Source organism: Xenopus tropicalis, chromosome 3 (genome assembly GCF_000004195.4).
Source record: "Xenopus tropicalis strain Nigerian chromosome 3, UCB_Xtro_10.0, whole genome shotgun sequence".
Lineage (NCBI taxonomy): Eukaryota > Metazoa > Chordata > Amphibia > Anura > Pipidae > Xenopus > Xenopus tropicalis.
This window is the reverse complement of record NC_030679.2, coordinates 49,550,234-49,577,433: the sequence shown is the minus strand read 5'-3', so window position 1 is coordinate 49,577,433 and position 27,200 is coordinate 49,550,234. Positions and strand designations below refer to the sequence as shown.

General features: G+C 43.2%; 2 protein-coding genes across 2 annotated transcripts in view; one reads left to right on the top strand and one right to left on the bottom strand.

Annotated features, from left to right (window-relative positions):
• LOC105946897 overlaps positions 1-27,200 on the bottom strand; it is a 91,793-nt gene that overhangs the window by 22,877 nt on the left and 41,716 nt on the right. The window lies entirely within an intron of this gene.
• Positions 26,899-27,200, top strand: part of stab2 (stabilin 2) — a 188,513-nt gene continuing 188,211 nt past the window's right edge. Inside the window, exon 1 of the mRNA XM_031898868.1 lies at positions 26,899-26,948. The gene's annotated coding sequence lies outside the window, so the exon portion shown is untranslated. The remainder of the gene's footprint in view (positions 26,949-27,200) is intronic.

The following is a 27,200-nucleotide window of genomic DNA, read 5'->3' as shown; positions in this document are numbered from 1 at the left end:
TCCCAGAATCGCCACTGATGTTACCATACAGTAGTTCCCCTCTCTGTACAGAAGCCTGCAAATAAATGTTGCTTTTCTGATAATCTCCACATCAGTAAAGTGAGTGTGAGTGAGCATGGTGAGTTCCATGCTTCTGCATATACAGAGTGAGCAAACAGTTGCTTGCTAAAGGTGAATCCTAGTACCATGATATTGAATACAGTGGGTGTTGCTAACCACTCTTTCAAACACTGTAGGATACTGTTGCTGAAGTTGCTTCTTGCACATTTTGAAGTGCAGATCAGAGTTTCTGTGCATATAAATGTAGGCAGCTTTGGAGAGGAATGAAGTGTCCTATTTATTAATTATTAAGAACACAATGGGGAGTATTTATTAACATTGGATGTTGACCATAGCAACCAACAGCAATTAGATTTGAATTGTCACCTACAAGTTAGAAAATTAAAACAAAGGTCTTATTGGTTGCTATGGACAACATCACCGCCAATATTTGTCTCCAGTGTTAATAAATATGCCCCAATGTGTATGAAACTGTAGGAAGCAGGTATGAACCATGGGGGTATGAACCAAGATCAGAGCCCTCTTTGGTGATGTTAACACTGTAGATTTCAGTTGATTAGGGCAGATGTTTATTTATTAAATTGCATGCTAGTTTTAATAACAAAACAAGGCAGTGATAGGCAATATGCGATCCTCCAGTTTGTGAATACTTCAGTTATCAGTGTTATCAGATGTTGTAGTTGAACACCACCTAGTGGGCCACATGTAGCCATTTATAAGGCAAGAACTGTAAAAGATGAGAAAGGTTAGCCCCAGTAGTAGTGATGAGTAATGAGTCTGCATTTCGTCATTAGCCAACTGTTTCTTGAAAGGGGCACAAAATTTTGGTGCGGATAAAAGGCATGGTTGCAAAAAAAAAAGTTGTGCGGTAGCCGCATTTTGCAGTTTCACAATTTTTTTGGCAAAGCGAAACAGGACACATTCGCTCATCACTACCCAATAGCAATCGATATTAAAGTGTCCTTGTTTGTACAGATTTTGGGATTTTACAGTCTGAGTGAATACAGATGGAACAAACATTAAATCTTCCGGCATGAACAGCAATGAGGAAAAGGAAGGTGATGATTTGTTATAGTAGCTATAAGGTCTTTTCTGTCGGTAATTAAAGACTGGATTGAACAGCAGTTGCTGAGTCAAGAGAACGCCAGATACCTAAATGGATCTTGGAGAGTCTTGAAAGGCAGTGTAAACACTTGTTTTCAACTATGGCTTACCCAAATTACACTGGACGTCAACTGCCAGCATAATCAATCTTCACTGATGTTGTGCAGGTAAGAAGGACTCTTACTGGACAATCCTGCCTTCTTTTAGCTGGGGATCATTGGGAGAATTTTATAGAGATTTATAACCCCTTTGGCTTGAAAGAGTTATTTTTATAATTAATATTGTGGCTGTAGTTGACATATAAAATGGAGCTTACTTGCAGGAGTACCATTAAGATCATTTAACTGAATGCTCTTGCTTAATCCATGATCAGACGAGAATAAACATTTTCTGCTTGGTGAGTCATTTAGCTTAATATATCAGTTGCCTCTTAGCTTTTCCGGTAGCTCATTTCTGAATTCGGCTTTTTGCTAATGAACTGAACTTCTTCACTCTTGATTGTTTATTGCTACTCAGATGCTTTTTTTTTTTAGTCTGATTGAATCATGACATGTGAAGTGGATTCGACCAGAAATTACATGCAGAAATTCCTGCTTAAAGGGGAACTCCACCTAAACCTTCAAGCTTTTTGAAAAGTAAACATATTTCATGCAACTTTGCAATATGCTTCCATTAAAAAATATGCAGCCTTTTCATGATTTTTAATGTAATAGTATGGTTTGTAGTTTGGAACAGTTACTAAGCCTAGCTCCCTGTTCTTCGTCTGATCTAAATGACTACTTTGAGACTCAAATAAAATGTAACAGTAGTCCACTGTCCTCTGCCTGCCTTCAGCCTGCATCCTCCAGAGCACAGATGTCTGTGACATCGCTAAGCCCCGCCCACTCTATGCATATTCACTGCACTTTAAGTAGCTCTTCTGAAGTCTATCAGGGCTGGGGGCCCCAGCCACATACTGAAGAGTCTAAACCGGAAGCTGCCAAAAGATTTGGGTAGAGCTCAGTTTTCAAGCAGTTATGGACATATTTGAACCCAAAGGTATTAAAATAAAAGCACTAACTTCTATTTTACATTATTTTACATGGTTTAGGGCATTGTAAAAATTTCTGGTATATATCCCCTTTAAGGGCGAAGACACACGGAGCTACTTAGTAGCAGCTATTTGTCATGGCTACTAAACACCAGAAAATACCACAATACTGAGAGTTTCCTCTGCTAAAACACAGGTAGAGACAATTATCAGTAAATAGTCAGCATTGTCTTTTTTTGTAGCTGTGACAAGTAGCTGCTACTAGTGGCCCTGTGTATCTTTAAGCTGCCACCTACTGAATTTGTACACCGTGCCCACATTCCAGAATGAGAAGAAGTCATGCCTCACTCTGAATGCAATGCTGTCTGTGTCTGGCTGGGCAGCATATTGGAGGGGTGTCACTTGGACCTAGGGTAGCCACCTGGCCAGAATTTGACCAGCCTAGCTGGTAATCAGCTAGAGCTGGAGCTAGTATTACAAATACCAGCCCGGGGTAACTGTGAGTCAGTGATCCTCTTCTTTCTTCTTGTCGCTTGTGCAGTAGAGTGAAAAGCCGGGATCCCTAAGATAGAAGAGAAGGAAGAGGATCACTGGCTTGCAGTTTTCTCCTAACAGGAGGATCAGTCTGGTGTAAAATGTAATTGACTACAATTACTGGGAGGTGCCTAACATTTAGGGGCCGTTTGACTAAAGGTCGCTAACGCTTAACGCATAGTTTTATGCATTAAAAAGTGTTCTATAATTAAGTACTGATTCATCAAAGTAATTTCGCATGCATTACTTCTCATATCGCATGCGCAAAAATCCTGATGTGGCGATAATTACTGTGAAACCTAACGCCTCCCAGGAGTAGGAGTTATTAAACGAAATTGCAGCTGGTGATTGTCTGTGGTGACAAGATGGAGTTTGCAGTGGGATTTTTTCAAGTATGTGTTGGTCCTAGAGTGATGCATCCTCCAGTTTGCAGGGAAATGGTCATTTTCAGAACAGTAGTTTTCAGGAAGTAACAGTTACGTGTGTAATAGCGTGTGCTAATATTGCGTTCTACGATATAATGCATAAATATATTGCATGGTTTAAAATATCATTTAAAAATACGTCAGTCCCAGATAAATAATGACATGACCCCCAGGACCCCCCCACTACTGCTTCCCGTCTACCCCACCAAATAAATTGCGTGACAATATCATTGGATAATAATGGCCACAGCTTTATTGAACATTACAGACATTAACCATTACATAACCATTACATAACTGTTTATTATTAACCTGTAAAACAAGATACCTGTTTAGAACATAACCATAACATTGCCATGTAAATGAACGACATGTATTGAACATCCCTAACCAGAGCCCCTGTCAGTCTGCCCTTCCATAACATATCCCACTATCCTCCAGCCGCCCAAGGCCCTGGCTCGGAGGGTACTCCCACAAATCCAGGCTCCGCAAGCCACCAATTAAAGGAAGAGGCCCCTTTACCTCAATCCCACCATCCCCTTCCTGAAGGTTTGCCAAAATTCCATCCACACTCAATGGTCACCCACCTTAGGGGTTAACCATCCCCCAAATCCCTTAGTATATATAACAGCACCGCTTCCCGCGGCAGACTGACATGGGCCCGCCCATGCTGTGACTGTACCTCACCACTTACCAAGGTTTTCACCCATTTGATGACTCTCCCTCCAACTGTTTATCTGCCCGCTTGGGCCCCCTTTTAATCCCCCATGCCCCACATAAGCCACCATATCTATGTATATATATATATATAGGGAGGGCGGGTGGGCAACTTCACCTTTTGGCTCCTTTATTAAAATGGTGGCTATCCCAGCCTGTCCACTCCTAAAATGGCCTCTGCCCCTCCTCCCTTCACTGGCCCCCCTCCCCCTTTTCCTGGCTGTCCATTACTGAGCCCCCCGCGTAGGGGTGGGCCCAGGTCATGCTGCCCCTCCTCCAACCTGTTCAGCTGCTATCCGTGGCATTACATGACCCCCAGGACCCCCCCACTACTGCTTCCCGTCTACCCCACCAAATAAATTGCGTGACAATATCATTGGATAATAATGGCCACAGCTTTATTGAACATTACAGACATTAACCATTACATAACCATTACATAACTGTTTATTATTAACCTGTAAAACAAGATACCTGTTTAGAACATAACCATAACATTGCCATGTAAATGAACGACATGTATTGAACATCCCTAACCAGAGCCCCTGTCAGTCTGCCCTTCCATAACATATCCCACTATCCTCCAGCCGCCCAAGGCCCTGGCTCGGAGGGTACTCCCACAAATCCAGGCTCCGCAAGCCACCAATTAAAGGAAGAGGCCCCTTTACCTCAATCCCACCATCCCCTTCCTGAAGGTTTGCCAAAATTCCATCCACACTCAATGGTCACCCACCTTAGGGGTTAACCATCCCCCAAATCCCTTAGTATATATAACAGCACCGCTTCCCGCGGCAGACTGACATGGGCCCGCCACAGCATGCAGAATTGGACCTCCTTCAAATCTGCATGCGCTGCCACGCTCTCCAGGCAAACCCAATCGATTCTCGTAAGGTAAAGTTAAATAGATCCATCCCTATCTCATTGAGGTGGACCCCATCCGAACTATAATATCCCGGCTGATTGTCGAAATCACTATGCCTAATCGCTACCCATCCATTAGCCCGTACAAACTTTGACACAGCTTTATTGACCTTCACCCTAGCCTTATCTATTGCTTTCTGTGACCTCGCCCCCCTCCAGTGCAACCTGGGGATAATGTCAGACCAAATTAAATTTATCCCCGAGAATACGGACCGCAGTCTCCTGCAGTCATTCCTAACATCCCTTATTAGCTGCTTCATGGGGCAGCAGCCCAGGTCATTCCCCCCACAATGTAACAGAAGTATGTCTGGCGGACCCCATAATTTTGCCTTCTGGATAACCAATGGTATGATTTCCTCCCAACGAAGCCCCCCTACTCCATGCCATTGCAGCATCACCTGGGATTCGCTGAAGCCCAGCTGCTCCCCGTTGATCCGTACTTTTGCTCGTTGTTCCGCTCGCCGGATGAAGGAGTGCCCCACTAGCCACACGGTGCACAGGTGCTCCTCTGAAATAAAACCACAATTAATTATCCCCCCCCTCTTTTTTTTTTTTTTTTTTTTTTTTTTTTTTAAAATTATTCCTTCACACCCACCTGTTCGATCCTATTGAGCCTGACATACGCCTTGAATCTATTTGATTCCCATCTGCCGATCTTCTTAACAGTGTCAGCCCCCAGGCCCCACCGGGTGGCCTCCGTCGCTGCCCCTATCCTGAAAGAGTGGCTACCGTATTCGTTGGCCTCCACCCCTAGCCCCGATAATGCCTTTTTGAATACCACAATGAATTGGAAACGGGACAGGGAAGTGCCATCCCTGTGAATGAGATATGCACCCTGCTGCTTGGGTCTTATTTTCTGATACGCCCTATAACATTCCACCGGGCACGTGCGGCAACCTTCCACCCCTGCCAGGGAAACTGTTAGTCCCTTCCCTTCCTGATCTGTTTTTGACTGGCGTATAAGGATGGTTACTCCCCCTGCTTGCTCCCAGACGTCACTCCATAGTATACCACCCTTACCCTGCCTGTTCTGGCTGACCATCTCCGATATCCTGAATGCCCCATAGAATGCCCATGCGAATGCCAGCTTTAATAAAGTGGCCTCAAAGGCAGAATGTGCCAAACTCTCTACTTGCCCAAATAACCCTTCCAGTATGCCCAGTGTTATGGGGCGCCGTTGGTCTGCTATTTTCTTGCCCCTGCTAAAGCCCTTTACGGCTTGTTTGATAACGAATTCTTTCGTGTAGTCCCTCCACCCATAAAACTTAAACAAGAATGCCAACGCTGCCAACTTTTGCTGTAACATCCCAACTGATATGCCCCTTTCGAAATCCAACGCCAACTGCCAGGCCAGTAGTCCCAGCTTATCCCCGTCACTATCCGCTCCCCCCACTTCTTCCGTCAAGGCGAACCACTCAGTCCAAATCCTACTGTACATATCCCACGTCCTGGAGGTAACTGACCGCTTGACCCAGTCCAGCATACCTTTTACACGAGTTTCCAAACCGATTCGGGGCAGGGATCCCCTTGTGCCACTGCTCCCGGGGCGAGGCGCCGAAATCTGTCCCACTGAAAACGTGACAAAGCATCAGCGATTTCATTTGTGGTGCCTGGCAGGTGTTTTGCTCTGAAACTTACATTGATTTGTAAACAACGTAGGACCAAGTGCCTCAAAAGCCTTAAGACAGGCTTAGAGCCGGATGTTAGATTATTTATGGCCAAGGCTGTTGCCATGTTGTCAGTGTGAAACAATACCGCTTTGTTTGCTAATAGATGCCCCCATAGTTCTATCGCAACCACGATTGGAAAGAGCTCCAAGAATGTAAGGTTGCTAATTAGCTTTGAATCTGCCCATTCTTGTGGCCATGGGGCTGCGCACCACCTACCACTATAGTAGGCGCCAAATCCCCCTGCACCTGCTGCGTCTGTGAATAGGTTAATTTCCCGATTGTCACGCACCTCTTGCCGCCAATAGGACCGACCATTAAAGTCCTGGAGGAATACCCTCCACACCGTCAGGTCCTCCTTCAGTTCCTGGCTGAGCCGGATGAAGTGATGAGGCCTGCGCACGCCCGCAGTAGCCATTGCTAACGCTCTGGCAAATACCCGCCCCATTGGGATAATCCTACATGCGAAGTTTAACCTGCCTATCAGGGACTGCAATTGCTTGAGCGTAACCTTTTTCGCTCCCAAGGCGTATTCTACTTCCCCTTTTAGGAGCTGCACCTTGTCGGGAGGGAGCCGACATTCCTGGCGTGCCGTATCAATTTCTATTCCTAAGAATTTTAGGCAGGTGGTTGGGCCTTCTGTTTTATCCCCAGCCAATGGGACCCCAAACTGGTCCGCTACCTCCTGCAGTGTCTGGAGTAGCACCGCACAAAGCCCTGAGTTGCCTGGGCCCACACACAGGAAATCGTCTAGGTAATGGATTATCGTGTTGACTCCCGCTCGTTTCCTTGCCACCCATTCCAGAAACGTACTGAATGCTTCGAAATAAGCGCAGGAAATGGAACAACCCATCGGCAAGCAGCGGTCAACATAATAGCTTCCTTTGAAATAACAGCCTAACAAGTGCTGAGATTCTTTATGTACCGGCAGCAGGCGAAAGGCTGATTCTACGTCAGCTTTTGCCATCAAAGCCCCTGGCCCTGCCTCCCGCGCTAACCGAACTGCTTCATCAAATGAAGTGTAGCACACCCTAACCAACTCCCTGTCAATCTCATCATTTACCGAGCCCCCTTTAGGGTGCGATAAATGATGTATCATTCTAAACTTACCGGGTTCCTTCTTGGGTACTAGCCCCAGTGGGGAAACCCAGAGTCCGGGGAGCGGAGGCGCTGGGAACGGGCCTGCCATGCGGCCCAGTGCCACTTCTTTGTCCAACTTTTCCTGTATTAAGTTAGGGTATACCGTTGCCGACTTCAAATTCTTAAGTGAAACTACCCCTTTTTCTTTTCCTCCTGGAATCCTGAAACCCCATTGAAACCCCTCCCTTAGAAGTGTTGCTTTCGCTTTGTCTGGGTACTCATTTAGCCACGTGGCCATCGCCTCGAGCCTCACTGGCGTCATTCCCTTTTCCAGAGCTAGGTTTCCCTGAGCCTGCCTTGCCTCTTTTAAAGCATCGGCTGTAGGGGTGGTTACCTGCACACAGTGAGCATTCATGTCTGAACCGACATGAGGCTCCCCACTTGCACTGGCTGTCGTTGTACGGCCAGCAAACACCCTTTTTGTTGTGTGCTCCAGCGGGGCTCGTGTTTTGCCCGCTGGAGCCCGCTGGAAAGGGCTGGGAAGCCCCAACCCCCGACCCAGTGTATCCTTGATACCCCTTGTTATTCATGAGGCGCATCCACAACCCAATGTCCCTGTGGTCCCACCGCATGTCATGCCTCATGGCCATCCTCTGCCTGAATTGCTCGTCATAACGGAGCCAGGCCATTCCTCCATACACCCTGTGCGCCTCCCATATCCCATCCAGGTAACAGAATAATGCTGCACACTGTTCCGGGTGCTTCTCCCCCACTATGCTGGCCAGCGTGCAGAACGCCTGTAGCCAATTGCCAAAGGTTCTAGGGATGAGCCTGAATCGTCTCCTGTCCTCATCCTCTTCCTTCCTATGTTCCTTCCCCTTCTCAAATTTTTCTATATTGAACCTCTCTAGGGGAAGTAACGTGAATATATCCACATACTCCCTCTTCCCCACTTTTTCCCGTACCTCTGGCTTCAGGTGGGCCCCCAGTGGACCCTCAAAGCATAAGTATGCATGCCCTTTAGCTGTATCTGAGATTGGGGTTTTTTTGTCTGTGTCCTTGCCTTTTTGCGCTGTATTTGCCACTGCACTTGTCTCCACGCCTGTAGGTGGCGCTGAGACCGTTGCAGTGACTGCCATTCCTGTGCTGTTCCCAGCATCTGCTCCTTGGCTGCCCCCCCGGCTCTCCAGTTGCCCAAATAGCTGCCGTAAGCTCACCATAAAGGTCTCTATGGCCCCCCCAGTGGAGCTCCGCTGCTCCCTTAGGCGCTCTGCCTCACCCCTTTGATCAATGTGCTGTTGTGTGAGAGAATTGCTGTGAGCATTAGTTGTACCTGTACTTGCTTCTGCTTGGTTCCTTGCTTCTGGGGAGGATTGATTGTGCATGCTGTCTTCTCCCTGGTCCGGGGCTGTGACCTGTGTGGAGACATATGGGGAGATCCCCCCACTCCCCGTGCCTTGCCCTGTGTGCTGTGAGGCCCCTTGGCCTGTTCCCCCCCTCTGCGGCTCCCCCAGCCCTGCCTCAGCAGGCCGCTGTGTGTCCCTTGTGGCCCTGTGCCCTCCGTCCTCTCCCAGAGCCTCCTGTTCCCCTCCCCCTCCTGGGGAACCTGGTGCAGCTGAGGCCCCGCCATTTTGAGAAGGCCCTCTTGTGGCCCCCCGTTGACCCTGCCCCCCGCTGCTATGCCTGACCCCTGCGCGAAGCGCTGGGCCGCCCCATATGGCCCCCTCTGGGGATGCTGCTGACAGGCCAGCCCGCCCCCCGTCTAGGCTGCCCCCGCTGTTGTCCGTCCATGCCGCTGCCTCCTCCCGTCTTCTCCCGTGTGCACCCCTACTCGCCTCTCCTCCCTGGCGTGCCGGTCCTTGCCGCTCCATTCTGGGCCTCTGCGTTCCAGCATCCGCACGCTCCTCGCCGCTCTCCCCGGTTCGACGCGCTGTCTTGCGGCTGTTCCCTTGCGCCGGGTCTCCCGCGGCACGTCCGACTCGTCGCTCCTGTTCCGGCGCTGCTGGTACCGGTCCCGTCTGCTGGGTTGCCCTCCTGGTCCTGCCGCGGCCTCCGGGGGTTGCCTGCTGCGGGGTCCCGGCTGCTTCTCTTGGTCCTGCTCGCGCTGGTCCCGGACTCCTCGTGGCAGGCCTCCGTCTCCTGGCTGGCGGTGAGGGGCTCAGGCGGTTGGGGGCCCTGGATCGCCGTGCTCTCCGGGTGTCAGGTGGTGGTGTCTGGGATTGCAGGAGCCCCATCAGCCAGTCTCCTCCTCGCCGCTCTGCTTCTGCCCGTATCTGGGCCATAAGCGCCTCCATGTCTGCCATGCTGTGCTGGTAGGTCCAACTTCACCTTTTGGCTCCTTTATTAAAATGGTGGCTATCCCAGCCTGTCCACTCCTAAAATGGCCTCTGCCCCTCCTCCCTTCACTGGCCCCCCTCCCCCTTTTCCTGGCTGTCCATTACTGAGCCCCCCGCGTAGGGGTGGGCCCAGGTCATGCTGCCCCTCCTCCAACCTGTTCAGCTGCTATCCGTGGCATTACAATAACATTGCTTCTTAATTCTGACAAGTGTCCTTTTAGTGAATCGATCATTAATTCTCAAAATATAAGAAGTGATATGATTTTTAACGCATGCTATAAATATCACTCGTTTTTTTGGACTTTAGTGAATCGCCCCTTAGTATCATTTAAAAAAACATAGAAGTTATCCATTTTACTGCACAGAGATAAGGCTATATAATTTGCACTCATTTAAAATGCTATTCACCAAGCACTTGAATTCACAGTACTTGCACTCCCCTATAGGAGTGTGTCACTGGGCTAGTTGTGCTTAGAGCTTGGCTCATCAAATGCAATAAGCACCATGATGCTTGTTTCAACACAAGGGAGCCTGGTATTTGGCACCTGTCTTGAACAGGCAGCTAACTATCTCATCTACTGAATAGCACATGAGGAATGTGTTCATGTTTCTCATTCATACTACACTGTATACATGGTTGGTACAACTAGTGACTACTGGTGGAAATGTCTCTGCCTCTGAAGAGAATTGGAAAGAATGATGCTTTTTGGGTAAAATACATTTTTGTGCAGCTTTGTGCACCAATCATTAATGCACTGCATCACCTTTTTTTTTTAAAATGAGATTAAAAGGAAAACTATATTTGAATAAAAACATATTGCGAAAAACAACTCATATGTAAAACCATGCTTCATATAAATGAACCATTTTTTTAAAAATACTTTTTAGCAGTGTGTGCCATTGGGTAATCCTAAATAGAAAATTGCTATTTTAAGAATTAAGGATCACCCCCTCGGTTCATTCGATTAATGGTGCACTCAAACATGTAAGGTCACATCAGCCAACTAATAGGCACATTTCTTTGTTTTGCTCCCACACTACTTCCTGTTACAGTTAGAGCTGCATTATTTACTGTCAGTTGATCTCTGAGGGAGCACACAGCCCATCACTAAATGGTGGCTCAAGGGAAAGGATGCAAAAGGGGAATATTTACTGATATGCCTTATTATGGCATCTGTCTATCTATCCATATATCTATCTATCTATCTATCTATCTATCTATCTATCTATCTATCTATCTAATGTCTTTTCACAAATAGTATTGTTACAACATTCCATCTAAGCAGTACACTTATGTGCACACACAGTAGCTTTGAGGTGAGCATACTAAACAACCTGTGGTGTGCACAGAGAATTGTGTGTTTAAATAGATTATTTTGTACTTATCAGGACCCACCTGCCTCTCTCAGCAGTTTTTCTTTAAAGGTGCACATAAAAGATCATTTAGACACACAACCAAAAAGGAATTAGAGGGAATGTTGCATTGTCCCTTGATATATTGCTGTATTCACATACTTAGTTGTGTTAACATTCAGCATAACCATTTTTTACAATCTGTAATGAAAAGCCTTATTCAGCTTGAAATGACTGATAAATGGAAGACATTAATCTTGAATTCTTTTCTGCCTGTGATATTAGATCAATACACAAGCTATAGCTAGATGTTGTTAAACATGGTGTTTTTGAAGCATGCAAGTGACTTCTCCGAAAGAGCTTGTTTCAAAGGTGTTGACAGTTGTACATGCAGCTGCTTTATTACAAATACTTTTCCAGGCAGTATAAATAAATTGCCAATTGCTATAGTACTGATAAAAAGTATAATTAGTAACATAGTAAAATGTTTAGATAATATATTAAACCAGCAACCTCAGGCTTGCAGTTTTGTAGCAACTGTCACAACGCCAACAAACAGCATCCCTCAAAATGACATTTGGTTGAGATATTGGGAGAATCAGTCCAACTACAGTGTTATACTTTTCAATCACTCTAGTGCTTATAAGCAGTGATACATTCTATACACAGTAATGTCTTTTATACTTGTAGAATATGCCACAGCTTTGAATACAGGACAATACCTTGCTGGCCCTTTCTGCTGCTGACTGGCATTGCTTGATACGGCAAGTAGTGATGAGCGAATCTGTCCCATTTCACTTCTGCAAAACTACAGAAAAATTTGCGAAACAGCGAAAAATGCACAAAATGCGGGTGTCGCTCAACTTCTTTGTTGCCCGTGACTTTTCTGACTCGACTGTGCCCATTTTGACGCAACCATGCCCTTTTGATGTGACCATGGCTATTTTGACGTGACTGCTGATTTTTTTAAGTGCGACAAATTGTTTCACGCAAATTCCACAAAACAAGTAGTTTGCATATTTTTACATCCCCAGTGCATGCCCTTATATTTATCAATATTGATTTTTTCTGCCAGCTGCCCAGTTGACCAGTTTGCGCAGAATTCCCTGCAAGGTTCCACATCCTGAATGGAATTAATTGGGCTGCATAGTTTTGTGTCAACAACAAACACAGATATATTGCTGGACAGCTCCCCCATAAGCCATTAATGAACTAATTGAATAAAGGTGGGCCCAACACAGAAGCCTGCGAGACCCCACTGAGAACCCTTCTTCATATAGAGAATGTACCATTGATATCCAGCCTTTTTAACACATTGGGTACAGATAGGAACAGTCGGAGGACTTACCAACAGCAAGGTGACTTAATGAACAGGCAGTATACATTGATGTCTTTTAGATTGAATTTTTGGGTGAGCACAGTGATGAAACCACAAAAGTACAGCTCAAAGAGGTCAGGGGAGCATACTCGCATCAAAGGCACACAGGCAGGTGCCACAGGTTTATATTTCAGTACTATTATTTTGCACCATATGAAACTTAGAATCGATGAAGGCAGCAAAATATTACATAAATATTGCATAAATATTGGCACAATAACTTCTATGGCTTGCAGTATCTAGGGTTAAAATATATACTGGGCAAATGATTCTTTCACAATACCAATGTGCCAAGGGACCAAGCATTTCACATTTATGAAAATGGAAAGTGACTGCTGGCATGTAAGGATATATTGATCACTATCTTTTTCTATATATCTATTTATGTACAGGCATCGGACCCCTTATCCGGAAACCCATTACCCAGAAAGTTCCAAATTACGGAAAGGCCATCTCCCATTTTAATAAAATCATTCACATTTGAAAAATGATTTCCTTTCCTCTGTAATAATTAAACAGTACCTTGTACTTGATCCCAACTAAGATATTGATTAATCCTTATTGGAGGTAAAACTATCCTATTGGGTTTAATTACTGTTAATAATTTTTTTAGCAGACTTAAGGTAGAAGATCCAAATTACGGAAAGACCCCTTATCCGGAAAACCCCAGGTCCCGAGCATTCTGGATAATGGGTCCCATACCTGCATCTATTGGTCACCTACAGTATCTACCATTTTAATCAGCTATCTATATATTGAATAGACAATTAAGTTTGCATCAGAGTCTACTTGTCATCACAAAGAAAGGCATGTTACGTTGGAGTAATTATTTGAATGTTGCTTTACCACCTATCTGTTCTATTGAATAAACAAGTTTTAACACATGCAGGTTAGAGATCTAAGAGTAAACTTCCCTTTGCATTGCTGATCATTTATAATATGAAGGGACACAGCAGGAGGAGATAGGCTTCTAGAACCCAGTCATTAAACTGCACCAGTTGACAGAATGACCTCTTTATGCAACCAGAGCAAAAAGTCTGATTTTATTATGCTGCACCTGTATAGCGGTCAGCAAGCCAAACCTGACAGCTCCATTGTAACGTTTCAAAGGATGCTATATGTAGAGATGTAAAATAACCATCTATGCTTGATTAATTAGGTTTGTAAGTATTGTTACACAACTAAACAATATTTCTAAAGATTTCAATAGTTCAAAGATTGCCCTATGGCTGTCTGGCCAATACATCTTCCAGTACACACCACTTACAAGCATTTTTCCTCTCAATATGTTGTCTTTGGTTGGTGAGACATTGTTTAAGTACAGGTCTGTTTGGGTCATTGTGGTTTTCTTTACCTCACAGCAGTGATGCTGAGCGCAGCACTTCGACCATACATCTTCCATGTCATTTCTATCAATAGACCATAAATGCTTCCTGGTGACCAATCGGGAAAAGCCCAGCATCCACACCGAGGGGCATATTGGGCAACCAAGTTTTTCTTTTAAATGACAACCATTGTTCAATACGAACAAAAGGAGGTCCTGAATATTTACATGTGGCCTTGTATTTAGGTCATCTGTATGCCACATTTATCATATCTAAAATCAGAGGGGAAAATGCTGCACACATTCTGTCAAAATCTGCTATTGTCACATGCGTGAGGATGTCTCATGCCACAAGAATGGAAAGTAGCTCTGATTAATCACCCTGAGTTTATAAGTGTTGGTTTGTTTATTAAAAAACAATATCAACATTTTTACAAAGGAGATTCTCACAAGAGACATATTCCTCCAGCAGGGAACTTACCCCAGAGTGCTATCTAGGTCAATTTTAGGGCAAATGATACTGATGAAGAAAGGAAAACCCCCCACGGATTGATCTGCATTTTGGCCAAACAAATGTGTTAAAGGCCTTTGAAATGACGGGACTGAGGCCACTATTTATCTATTGCATTACAGGGACACTGGAGTGTGTGTAGAGTTTGTTCTCGATTAAAAGGCCATGTTGAAAGAATTACAGAACCTGCCTGAATTAATATGCAGGGTGTTAAATATACAGTATATATATATATATATATATAGTCCAGTCCAGTATGGGAAGCACACCAAAAAAAGGTTGCTTTACCTTGGTGCTAGAGCAAAAGAAATCTTTAAATGGATAAAGTGTCAGCACTCTTAGGATTTTCATACAAAGTCAAAGAAGTCATCAAGGCTATTATGATGCGAATGGTGAGTATTTATTTCCAACGTTTCAGTCCTCACTTTTATTTGGTCGCTCTGACTACATAGCCCCTCTGCAGCGATAGCAAATAAGGTACTTACAGCCGATCGTAACAGAAATGCCGGACAGCAAACCGCTCCTTATAGAGCAGGAGATCATAGCGTGTGCAAGGAGATGTCAGTAGGAGAGCCGAGTGTTGCTATGCGAGTGTGGCACATGGAGACGCCGTGTTGCGGCACGGTCGTGCTCCCCCTCCTGGGCAAAAATTCTTGTTGTAATAGCCCCAGGGTATAGCGCTACCACCGCGCTCAATGCAGGGACAACGGGGGATACCGCCACTCGGTAATGGCCGAGTAGCGGTTGCCAAGACCCAAGTCCTCATGGCGGGGTATTTGCGTAGGGGGATAGCCACCTCTTAGGAAATGCATGCCAGGCCAGTTTATTGCCCCACGCGGGGCAATTTCCGTAAGGTGCACATCTCGTATATATAAATACCCCACGCGGGGTATATCCAATGTAGGGTTACTGTCCCGGCGCAGAACCTCATACGCATGAGGTGCTATGAGGTGCTAACAGTGGGTGTTACGGCTGTCCCCCAGGCGAACACATAGTTCAGGGGATGTTTTGGGCTAGTAGGAGACAGAGAATTTGTCCGGGACACACACCGATGAGAAAGAAAGGAAAATAAACATAAAAGTTTAAAGGACACAGCCAGTCCATCTGAGTTTTTGAGGGTCCCTTAAAGTCAGTTTTAACGAGTAAATCTCGTAAGCTGCTGCTTCTTTTGTATCCCAGCAATGGTTGATTAGAGAGGTGCAGGGATAAGGTCTCATCCTGATTAATCATCGGCCAATTTCTCCGGATACTTTTGGATAGAGATGATGATGTGGCACTATATGTGGTAGTGAAAATCAAGGGGGGGGGTTTGGGACACCTCCGGCTTTTTTTTAGAAATTAACTCATCCTGTGTCTGTAGGAGCGCCCTTTGCATCTGTGATTGCAACTGGGTATCCGTATAGCCTCTTTCAAGGAACCTCTTGTACATCTCATTAAGTTGGATTTTAGCTGTATTAGGTGAGCTATTGTTTCTAATAACCCGCAGAAACTGGGAATAAGGGATACCCCTGATGGTGGCAGGGGGATGGTGGCTCGTGGCGTGTAGTATAGAGTTACGGTCGGTAGATTTTCGGAAGAGTCTGGTCCCAAGTCCTGATGCAGTCTTGTAAATGTTTAAATCTAAAAAGTCGACATTATCCTCATGGTAATTCAAAGTGAGTTTAATAGGGTTGTCTAGAGAGTTTAGTTCCAGGTGGAACTGTAGTAGGCTATCTAGATCTCCCTTCCAAATAAGGAAGAGATCATCAATGTAGCGAAAGTAAGTGAGAATAGAGTTGCCAAACAGAGGCAGGATGTATGTCTCCTCGAAGTGGTGCATGTACAAGTTGGCATAGGATGGTGCCAAGGCACTGCCCATCGCGGTGCCTGACACCTGGAGATAAAAGGAGCTTTCAAAACGAAAGTAGTTTCTAGTCAGAGTCAATTCCAGAAGTTGTAGCAGGAACTCAATTGGTGTGTTCTTTGACTTTGTATGAAAATCCTAAGAGTGCTGACACTTTCTCCATTTAAAGATTTCTTTTGCTCTAGCAAAAGGTAAAGCAACCTTTTTTTGGTGTGCTTCCCATACTGGACTCTGCATAATTAGATGGTTGTTTTCAACTCTCCGAGGGTAAGCACCCAACCCCCTCTTCTCCTATTGTAAAGGAGACCTAATGGCCTTATTTTGGGCCATTTACATGCAAGTTTGGAAAATCTTCTGACTGCATCATTTGCTTGATTTTCGGTGATTCCACGGAACTAGAACGACAAGAGCCTACAACTCGCAGTTCTTCTGGACACACTGATTACCCCGTTTTTCCCTACACACACTGGCTAATGGAAGGCAGCAGCTTGCAACTAACATTTGAAGTTGATACCAGCACAGACTTCACCTTCACTCCACAAGATGCAGATAAAATTCTGTTTACTGAAACTCCACTGGATCTTGCTACCAACAAACCCGATATCGACATATACCATGAGCTGCTAAACCTGAAGAAAAAGGAGTTAGACCTTCAGCTACACGGTATCTATCTCTCTAACTATCATAGACAAAGACTTATCCCACGGGGGTTTAGGATCAGCAATATCCCCACTATAGGTCGCAGTAACCCAGAATTCTGCAGTAAGTGGTGTGGCATACTGAACCATTGCTCATTTGACCTGTTACTGTTAGTGGTGGAGCAAGTTGGGAAGGAACTTATATCCATACGGGCAGAGATTAACACACTAGAGCTACAACACCTAGAATCCCTCAGGGCAGACACTACATCTGACTGGATACACAAAATACAGACGAATATCGATAAGTACAAACAAGATCTAACTAATTTTAAACAGAAAAAATTACATAAAGTGGCGGATGACTACAAACACAAGAGGGTATACGGGTGGCTACTGGGTCTAAGACCAGGAAGGAGACCCATATATATATATATATATATATATACACATTATTACATTACATTAACATTTATTTATAAAGCGCCAACATATTCCGCAGCGCTGTACAATAAGTGGGTTACATACATTGGACATACAGAGTAACATAAAAAGCAATCAACAACCGATACAAGAGGTGAAGAGGGCCCTGCCCAAAAGAGCTTACAATCTACAATATATACAACAGGAGCAGAGAGGAGCACAACCCATCAAAATATAATAGTCAGCTCCTAAAAGCTATAAGTCCCAGCGAGTGTGGTACTCTCTCTCTCTCTCTCTCTCTCTATATATATATATGCGTGTGTATGTAATCAAAACAAAGAAAAACACGCTAAGGGTCTTAATGTATCAGTTTTTGCAGATGACACAAAACTCTGCAGACCAGTCAATTCTATCCAGGATGTGGCATCCTTGCAGCAGGATCTTGACCAACTGGTAATCTGGGCGGGTAAGTAGTGATGAGCGAATCTGTCCCATTTCGCTTCGCCAAAAAATTCACAAAACAACAGAAAAATTAGCGAAACACATTTGTCGCACAACTTTTTTGTTGCCTGCATCTTTTTTTGTTGCCAGTGTCTTTTTTTGCAGCAACCGCGTCTTTTTTTTGACACACAACAAATTTTTCTGCGGCGAATTTTCTCAGATGTTTCGCAAAACAATTCGCCAATGGCAAATGCAGAAATATTGTAGATAATAAACATGGCTGTAGCAAGCAATGCCAGGCAGCAGCTGCAAGGGCAAACAAGGTTTTGAACTATATTTAAAGGGGCATAGATTAACAGGATGGGGGGTTATTCTTCCCCTTTACAGAGCGCTGGTAAGGCCCCATCTAGAATATGCTGTTCAGTTTTGGTCTCCAGTGCTCAAACGGGACATTGTTGAATATGAGAGAGTCCAGAGAAGGGCAACTAAGCTGGTAAAGGGAATGGAAAGTCTCAGTTATGAAGAAAGACTGGCCAAGTTAGGTTTGTTTACACCGGAGAAGAGGCGCTTAAGAGATGACATGATAACTATGTATAAATATATAAGGGACTTATAAGCTTTATTTACCAGTAGGTTTTTCCAGCGGACAAAAGGGCACCCATTCCGTTTAGAAGAAGGGAGGTTCCATTTAAATATTCGGAAGGGATTTTTTTACTGTGACAGCTATGAAGCTGTGGAATCCCCTCCCCGAACCAATCATACTGGCTGATACATTATATAGCTTCAAGAAGGGGTTGGATGGCTTTTTAGCAAGTGAAGGAATACAGGGTTATGGGAGATAGCTGTTAGTACTAGTTGATCCAGGGACTGGTCCGATTGCCATCTTGGGGTCAGGAAGGAATTTTTTCCCCTCTGTGGCAAATTTGAGAGGCTTCAGATGGGGTTTTTTGCCTTCCTCTGGATCAACTAGAAGTTAGGCAGGTTATATATAGGCATTATGGTTGAACTTGATAGACATATTTCTTTTTTCAAGTAACTATGTTACCTTTGTTAACAAGTAAAAAAGATCAAACACATTTCAAATATTTGTGTGGTCTTGAGAAAGTCCCCAGTGGGAACCAAAACCTTGATCTTTTTCACAAGGTTTCGCCGGCTTGTCCTTCTTTTTGTACATATGTATAAATGTAAAACTCCAAAATAGTTAGTCTAGGAATTTTTATACACCACATGTGTTACATATTTTTGGGCTCCAGTCCTTAAGAAGGATATTAATGAGCTGGAGAGAGTGCAGAGACGTGCAACTAAACTGGTAGAGGGGATGGGGAATTTAAGCTATGAGGTTTTCTCTGGAAAAGAGGGGACATGATTACTCTGTACATTAGAGGGGATTATAGGCAGTTGGGGGATGTTCTTTTTTCCCATAAAAGCGATCAACACACCAGAGGCCTCCCCTTTAGATTAGAGGAATGGAGCTTCCATTTGAAGCAGCGTAGGTGGATTTTCACGGTGAGGGCAGTGAGGTTGGGGAATGCCCTTCCTAGTGATGTGGTAATGGCAGATTCTGTTAATGCCTTTAAGAGGGGCCTGGATGAATTCTTGAACAAGCAGAATATCCAAGGCTATTGTGATACCAATATCTACAGTTAGTATTAGTGGTTGCATATATAGTTTATGTAAGTGAGTGTATAGATTGGTAAGTATAGTTTGTGTGTGCTGGGTTTTCTTGGAAGGGTTGAACTTGATGGACTCTGGTCTTTTTTCAACCCTATGTAACTATGTAACTATATACATCAACACAACATTCAGGTGGATCAACACTGCTATGGAAGGTTTATATCCTGTTTAATGTTTAATGGGGGCTGTAGTCCAGAGTAAAGGTGGCCATACACGGGCCGACTATAGCTGCCGATATCGGTCCCTTGGACCGATTCGGCAGCTAATCGGCCCGTGTATGGGGAGAGCAGAGCGGCCTGGCCGACCGATATCTGGCCTGAAATTGGCCAGATCTCGATCGGCCAGGTTAGAAAATCTGGTCGGATCGGGGACCGCATCGGCTGGTTGATGCGGTCCCCGATCCGACTGCCCCATTGCCGCCCACATAATCCGATCGTTTGGCCCCAGGGCCAAACGATCGGATTATTATTTTTTTTACCTAAATGGTCTCCGATATCGCCCACCCGTAGGTGGGGATATCGGGGGAAGATCCGCTCGCTTGGCGCCAAGCGAGCGGATCTGCTCGTGTATAGCCACCTTAAGGTTACAGACTCACTTGAAATTTCAGGGACGCATCTAACAATAGCATGTTTCAGAATTGCACTGATTGCATTTTAATGTTGCAATCAGTGCAGACAGAACTTTTAGCTGGACTTTCTAGATGTGTGCCTGATGTTTCACATGATCTGGTAACCTTAGCCAGCAACCATAGAGATAGCATCCTGTACAAGTTCAAGCAACACACCTACAACACCCTTGTTTTGTATGAATGTGTACACTGTAATATTGGCATGAGTGTAGTCTCAGTATATTAACCAAGTTAAAGGAACATTATTCCCCCTTTTCTTAAATATAGATGCAATAAATACAACTTGCGTTGAACATCTTTTTGCCTATTTTTTTAAGAAATATCTATGTTTTTATTATTCATTGCTCTAAACAGCAACACTTGAAAATAAAACTAAAACCACAATCTACTTTGTGGTCCCAATGAACAAAGTCAAACAAACCTGTAGTCCACTGACAAACCCTCTGTAAACAAATATGCTGCCCCTTTAAATTTGTAATGCCTGAAAGTCTAGGGGTAAGCAAAAGAGTCAATTTTGAGAAATGGTGGCAGGTTTATGTCCCCTTTAATCGGCAGCAAAATCAAGTTCTCAACTGCCACTATGATAAATGAAATTCATTTTGAACCTTATTTGGCAGCTGTTTTTAGTCATATACTATCTTCAGTTAAATGTATTTTAGTCATATTTTATCAGACTGTTTTGCATATGTTCATATATCAATCAGCTATTAATTAATGCAGAAACTACTGAGCAAATAGGTGGCTTATCTCCTTGCAGCGCAGGCCAATATCACATATATATATGCAAATTATGTCCATGGCTTTGTGTGGAAAAGCGTGTGATAAGATAGTGAAAAAGGGTTTCTAGAAGTAATAGGGGAAAAATGTTATCAGAAAAATCTTCACTCTGTTTTTCTAGATTAAAAACAATTAATTACTAAAGAAGTTACTTTGCCAAATTACACCCTTTGCCACATTACACAGAAAAAAAGGAAATACTTTTTTAAAATGTGAATTATTTGATCAAAATGGAGCCTATGGGAGATGGCCTCCCCGTAATTCTGAACGGGTTTCCGGATAATGGGTCCCATACCTATATACAAACACACTTATTTAAGCCACACACCCGCAAACTTCATATCCACTCCACTAGTGGTGCAAGCCTTCCGTAGGTCCTTATCCTCAGCTAAACTGTATTTTGTAACGGAGCTGCACACAAAGATATATGCAGTTGGGGAGCTTACCCCATTTATTGTGACCACCTAAATTAAGGTGGTCACAATAAATGGGGTAAGCTCCCCAACTGCATATACCTGTGTGTGTGCGGCTCCGTTACTAAATACAGTTTCCCATACTGTATAACATACAAGTAATATATTATTTAAAGAATGAGAATCACCCAAGCTCAAAATTTATTTTTTTTTAAACATGAAAATTTTTGTCACTGAAAAAATGTTCCATTAGCTGTAATAGGATCAGGTCTAAGCAGAAAAACAATTTACAAATGTTTGTAAACCTTCCTTGAAGCTGACTTTTTTGTTTCACCTAGCCCTCTAAATTCCATCAATAGATTAAAGAGATACTGACACCAGAAGTTAATTTTTGTTTTTTACTATGATTGTATTGTGTTGCATGCTACTTAGTAGGGAGGCACCGAATCTAAAATTCAGTTCTGTATTTAGCCAGGGTGTAACAGTAACTGGTGGTCTAGCGGGGACGCCCGCCTCTCCATGCGCGCCGATGCACGCGTCCTGCTCGTCTGGAGAGCGCAGGTACGCGCGCTTCAATGTATAGCCGGCACGTCGTGTGACGTCATCGCGCAAGGCGCGAATTTCAAATATTTAAAGGCGCCTGTGCTTAATTTCATCGCCCAACTTCGGTTTCGCCTCCTGATTGCTGTTTTCTCTGTTACTGATTCTGATTCGTGTTTTGACCCTTGCCTGACAGTGACCTTGCTGTTTGCCGCCTGTATTGACCCTCTGCCTGTTTCTGACTACACTTTCCAGAATCTGATTTGTACCTCGCTGCCTGATCGGTTTGACCTCAGCCTGTTCATACCGTCTCTCCTCCCCAAACTCTGCTTAAAGCTAGGTTCCCTAGCCTGCTCAGAACATTTGCCCTGGTCCTCTCACAATAAGTCCTGGCGGCAACCGAGTAGCGGAGGGCTCCTCCCGAAGCGAAAGGTGGCTGTTATAGGCAGAAGAGTGAGCTCAGACCGGGACCTTGGCTTTTGTTCTGAGTTTTGGGATACCGTGCGTGACACAGGGTTTGGTTTTGGCCGAATCCACGGTCCTGGCCGAATTTAATCCGAATCCTAATTAGCATAAACTAGCATATGCTAATTGGCATTCGTAAGGGGGGAAAAAAAATTCACCTACCGGATCCTAATTAGCATATGCTAATTAGGATTCAGATTCAGTTCGGTATTTGGCGTGGATTCGGGGGTTCGGCCGAACCCAAAAAACTGGGTTCAGTGAATCCCTACTATTTATAATTTTTCCAACCATAATAGTATTTATCTGATGCTTTTACATTACTTATCCAATCCCCATGTTCCTCTATCAGGGGGCTGCCATGAGGGTGTGGGGGAAGTCTGTTAGCATTACAAGCTCTAACTGACAGGTTGGCCAAACAGTCAGGTTTAGGAACTTCCAGTAACAATTACTGACTAAAGCAGGTCTATAAGTGAAAAAGATCAACATGACCTACAGTATAAGTAACTTCTAGGGGCAGATGGCTTATGCTGTGCATGTCAATCATCGGGTTGTTCTCGAACATACTAAAAATGCTGTGCAATGTTTACTTGCCAATAATACATGTGTAATTAAACTTTGGATGATGGATATTTTGCTGTTTAGGTTTTGAGAGTAGGAAAAAACTGTTTAATGACATTAAATAAATGGTCACTGCCTCTGCTCCAATTAAAATCGTTTAGGTATGTCGAATAGGCACCACTTTGAGGTCATCATAGTCAGAGAGAGAGAAGGAGTGCTCAGAAAGCAAAAGAGGCGGAGCTTAAAACTAGACAAGGAAGTCAGTAAAAGAACTGCGTTTTACCTGCTTGTAATAGAGAAACAAAATAAATCTGCATTCAGTGTGAAAGGTATGTTATTATGGGGCTGTACAGAGTAATTTTAGAAAAAGGTTTACTTATTCTATAAGTAAACTGGTACAGAGTACATATTGTTAAAGGGGTAGTTCACCTTTAAGTAAACTTTTTGTATGGCCAATTCTTAGCAACTTTTATGTTGGCATCTGCCTTCTTCTTGATCTTTTATATAGGGGTCACTGACCCCAGCAGCCAAAGTATTGATCTGTGAGCAATGATGGTGATGATGAATGGTGAGGAATGATGGTTGGTAAGAGTATTGCAGGCCTCATTAACACCAGGCAGAGGTGGCATCAAGTACTGGGTGTCAATATTATATTATGTGTTTACTGGAAGCAAGGGTAAACTATATTTGCGAAGTCCATTTAAGAAGTGTTCACATAACGACTAGCTGTGATATTGTAGCTATTCCACACTTATCTTTTTTATTTCAGCTCTGGCTTGAATTGAGGCACTATTCATTTAAAAAGGATGTTCTGCGCCACAGAAATATTTGAATTCATACTTTACTGTGTCTTACAAAGCTAGTAGAAAATGCACTGCATATATTAAAGAGGATATAATTCCTATGAATTTAGCGGATTATTTTTGACGCGCTCAGTGGGAAGCAGTCTTCCTTTGTATATGTAAGTTTCTAAGCACTTCCTAACCACTTTCTAAATCACCTTCTGCTCAGTGAGTTACAATCGGAAGTTACAAAGAAGATAATGAGGGGGGACAAAGGCAATTACTGTCCTAAACCACTTAAAAAAGAGTACATGCAAATTTGAATATCTTCAGTCCCTTAAAACTAAGAATATATATTTGTGAATACAAATACAATGCAGTCTGAAGCATTAATGAAACTTTCATTTTTACTATTTTACTAATTTCCTATTAGGTAAAAAAAAACCTCTCACAGAAATTATGTGAAAGTGGAGAATTTAATTATATATTACACAAGAGAGGACTAATCCTTGTTTCAAGCACATATTCTTCCTGCATTGCTTGGTAAAGAAAACTAAAGCCCGCTGGTTTAAAGCTTTTTTTATGTTTGAATACATGAATTCCTAGTGATTTTCCTTTTTGACTTGCATGGGGGAAATTTACAAGTGAAAGAAAATGAGTTGAAGTTTTAATTTGAATCCGGGCTATATTGTTAACTGTCATCAAACTGCCAACTAACTTCTCCTTGCTGACAATGAGAAGACGGTCACTGGCAGAAAACTGCCTACACCACAATCAAGTAATCTCTTTCATCCAAAGCCCTGATCCCTTTAATAAACAATTTTTAAAAAAAATGGCAGTCAAAATTACGCCTAGCCTGTTTGAAAAGCGGCAAAATCCTGAGAGCACAATTCCCCACTTGTTAGGATCGTGGAGCATGTGACTTAAAGTCATTCTGTGGGATAAAAGAGAAGGCTAATATCAGAGATCCTCCATGCTTTCCCCAGAGTTCCCAGCCTTAGCCCATCTGTTATTCAGAGTCAGCATGAATGGCATGTGTCAAGAGAGGCTTCGCTATGCAAACTGCCAGGGAATGGCCTTTTTCTTACAGAGGCTCCAGCAATTGTTAGAAAGGCAGCCAACATATGGTGAATAATTAGTTTTTGACCCTACTCCAGTAAGATGTTCTTGCCAATGGCAGACATTATCAATATGTGTATTAATGAACGAGACTAATGAATACCTACACATTAACGAACACGGAGATTACTATTGTGCCTCATTTGGTCCTTTCAAGGCAAAAGGTTTTCACATGGAATTTCTTTCTGTTGACACCGCTTCCAGTTTTACCAGTGTGTTATTCTGCCTATACACATGCATATTTCTGTTGTATGGAATTTGGACATGTACAAAGTGTAAAATCTTTTGCATGAGCTGCTAACACTATACGCAAGGCAAATGGTCATGTGAACTTAGGTTTAGTAACTCTACTGGTATTACACAGCCTATAAGCATACCCCTTATATTCTTAAAGTAGTAGTTCACCTTTAAAGGACATTTAAACCTCCCACAAAAAATGTAATCAGTGAACAGCCTCTTTAAAATCTTTAAATACCTGGCACTCTGGTTGTTTAAAGGTTAATTGAAAGGCTGCAGCATCCCCTTAATCACTTAGGATTCCTTCTCCTCCTCTATCCTACTCTGCTCCCACCCTCAATAATTTACTTTGGCTGTTGGCTACCGAGCATGCTCAGTTCTTCTCAGCTCAGCTTACTAAACATGCCCTCTAGTGTAGCAGCCAATGATGAGATGCTATTGCTAGTTTCCACGGAAACTTTGCTCTAAATGTCTGCTTCCATTTTTTTCTCCTAACCTTCTATCCTGAGCTTAACTTAACCAAAGTGCTCAATTCTTGATGAACTATACACTGAATAAGGGTCTTTGCGCACATGTGCTGTTTGCAGATATAAATGTCACTCAAGATGTGTGAGAGGGAAAGCTGCTATTTGTTTTAGGAAAATGTAATGGTGCAAACAGACAGGATATATGCAATACAAATAATTTAATTTGGGTGGGGGAGATGTGCCCACCTTACATACATGGTAGGAAAATGCAGGGTAAACTTTTAGTATGGCTAATTCTTTGCAACTTTTATATGAAATCTGCCTTCTTCTTGATCTCCCGTATGGGGGTCACTGACCCCAGTGCCAAAAAAAGTATTGCCTTGTGAGTAATGATGATGGTGATGAGAAATAGTGAGGAATGATGGATGGTAAGAGTGCTGCAGGGCTGCTTACTTAACACCAGAGCAGGGCTGGTATCAGGTACTGGTGTGCGCAACATCTATTTATGCCTATATAAATATATACAGGTATGGGATCCCTTATCCGGAAACCCGTTATCCAGAAAGCTCCGAATTACGGAATGCCCGTCTCCCATAGACTCCATTTTAATCAAATAATTCAGAATTTTAAAACTGATTTCCCTTTTCTCTGTAGTAATAAAACAGTACCTTGTAATTGATCCCAACTAAGATACAAATAATCCTTATTGGATGCAAAACAATCCTATTGGATTTAATTGCAGTTTTATTGATTCTTTGGTAGACTTAAGGTATGGAGATCCAAATTACGGAAAGACCCCTTATCCGGAATACCCTTGGTCCCGAGCATTCTGGATAACGGGTCCTATACCTGTATATATATAAAAATGTATGTAAAAATCACTTATTTTAGAAAATAAGTAAATGTGACCCTAGGCACTCAAGCATGGCACTGTTTTTGCCTTACTTTCTGACCATTAATGCATCTGTTGGGAACCTAAGCCAACACTTTATATGATCCTTTTTGAGTTCAGTTCATTTTGTGCAGACTAAATGACTAAATAACAGCAAGATGACATAGCTCTTTGTGGTGTGGGCCCTTTTACAGAGTAAGCTGAAGCTTACTTGACAAAGAAAATTGTGACTTTATTTTCTTGAAGCAGACGGCAACAGTATTACACAGCAGACCAGTCTTTACACAGATCTTTCCTTGCAGAGAGCCAAACCAGACTGATTCTTGCTAACTGGGAGCGGCCTTTTATACCCAAGGCTCCCAGCATGCTTTGCAATTCAGTGACATCATTTTAAAATTAAACAAATATTAATTTAAACAATAATTTAAACTTTTCAAAATACATGTAAGAGTCTGCACAGATTACAACATAAAAGGTTAAAAAGAAAATTCTCATTTAATCAAAGTTTAAGTTCCCAGCTATGCTAATGCCTGTGCACAGCTGCCAATCATTAGGACACACCTTTGTGTTTCACCAAACCCAGAGCAAACTGAACAATTTGGAAAACTCAGGTAAAAACTTACTTTTAACTTTTAATGTTTAAAGTTTGCACTTTTATTGTCAAAAGTGTGTTGCACATCTTATTGACAAGTTAAAGTTTTTATATATAAGCGCACAATAAATGTTTAAATGCTTCAGCATTTTGGATCTGCAAACAGCAGTTTTCCACATGGCTTTTAACCCTATTGTTACCATGTTGGACACTAAAAAATGTGTTTCATTGCTGAGAATGGGGTAGGACAGACACAAGGAGTAATAGAAAA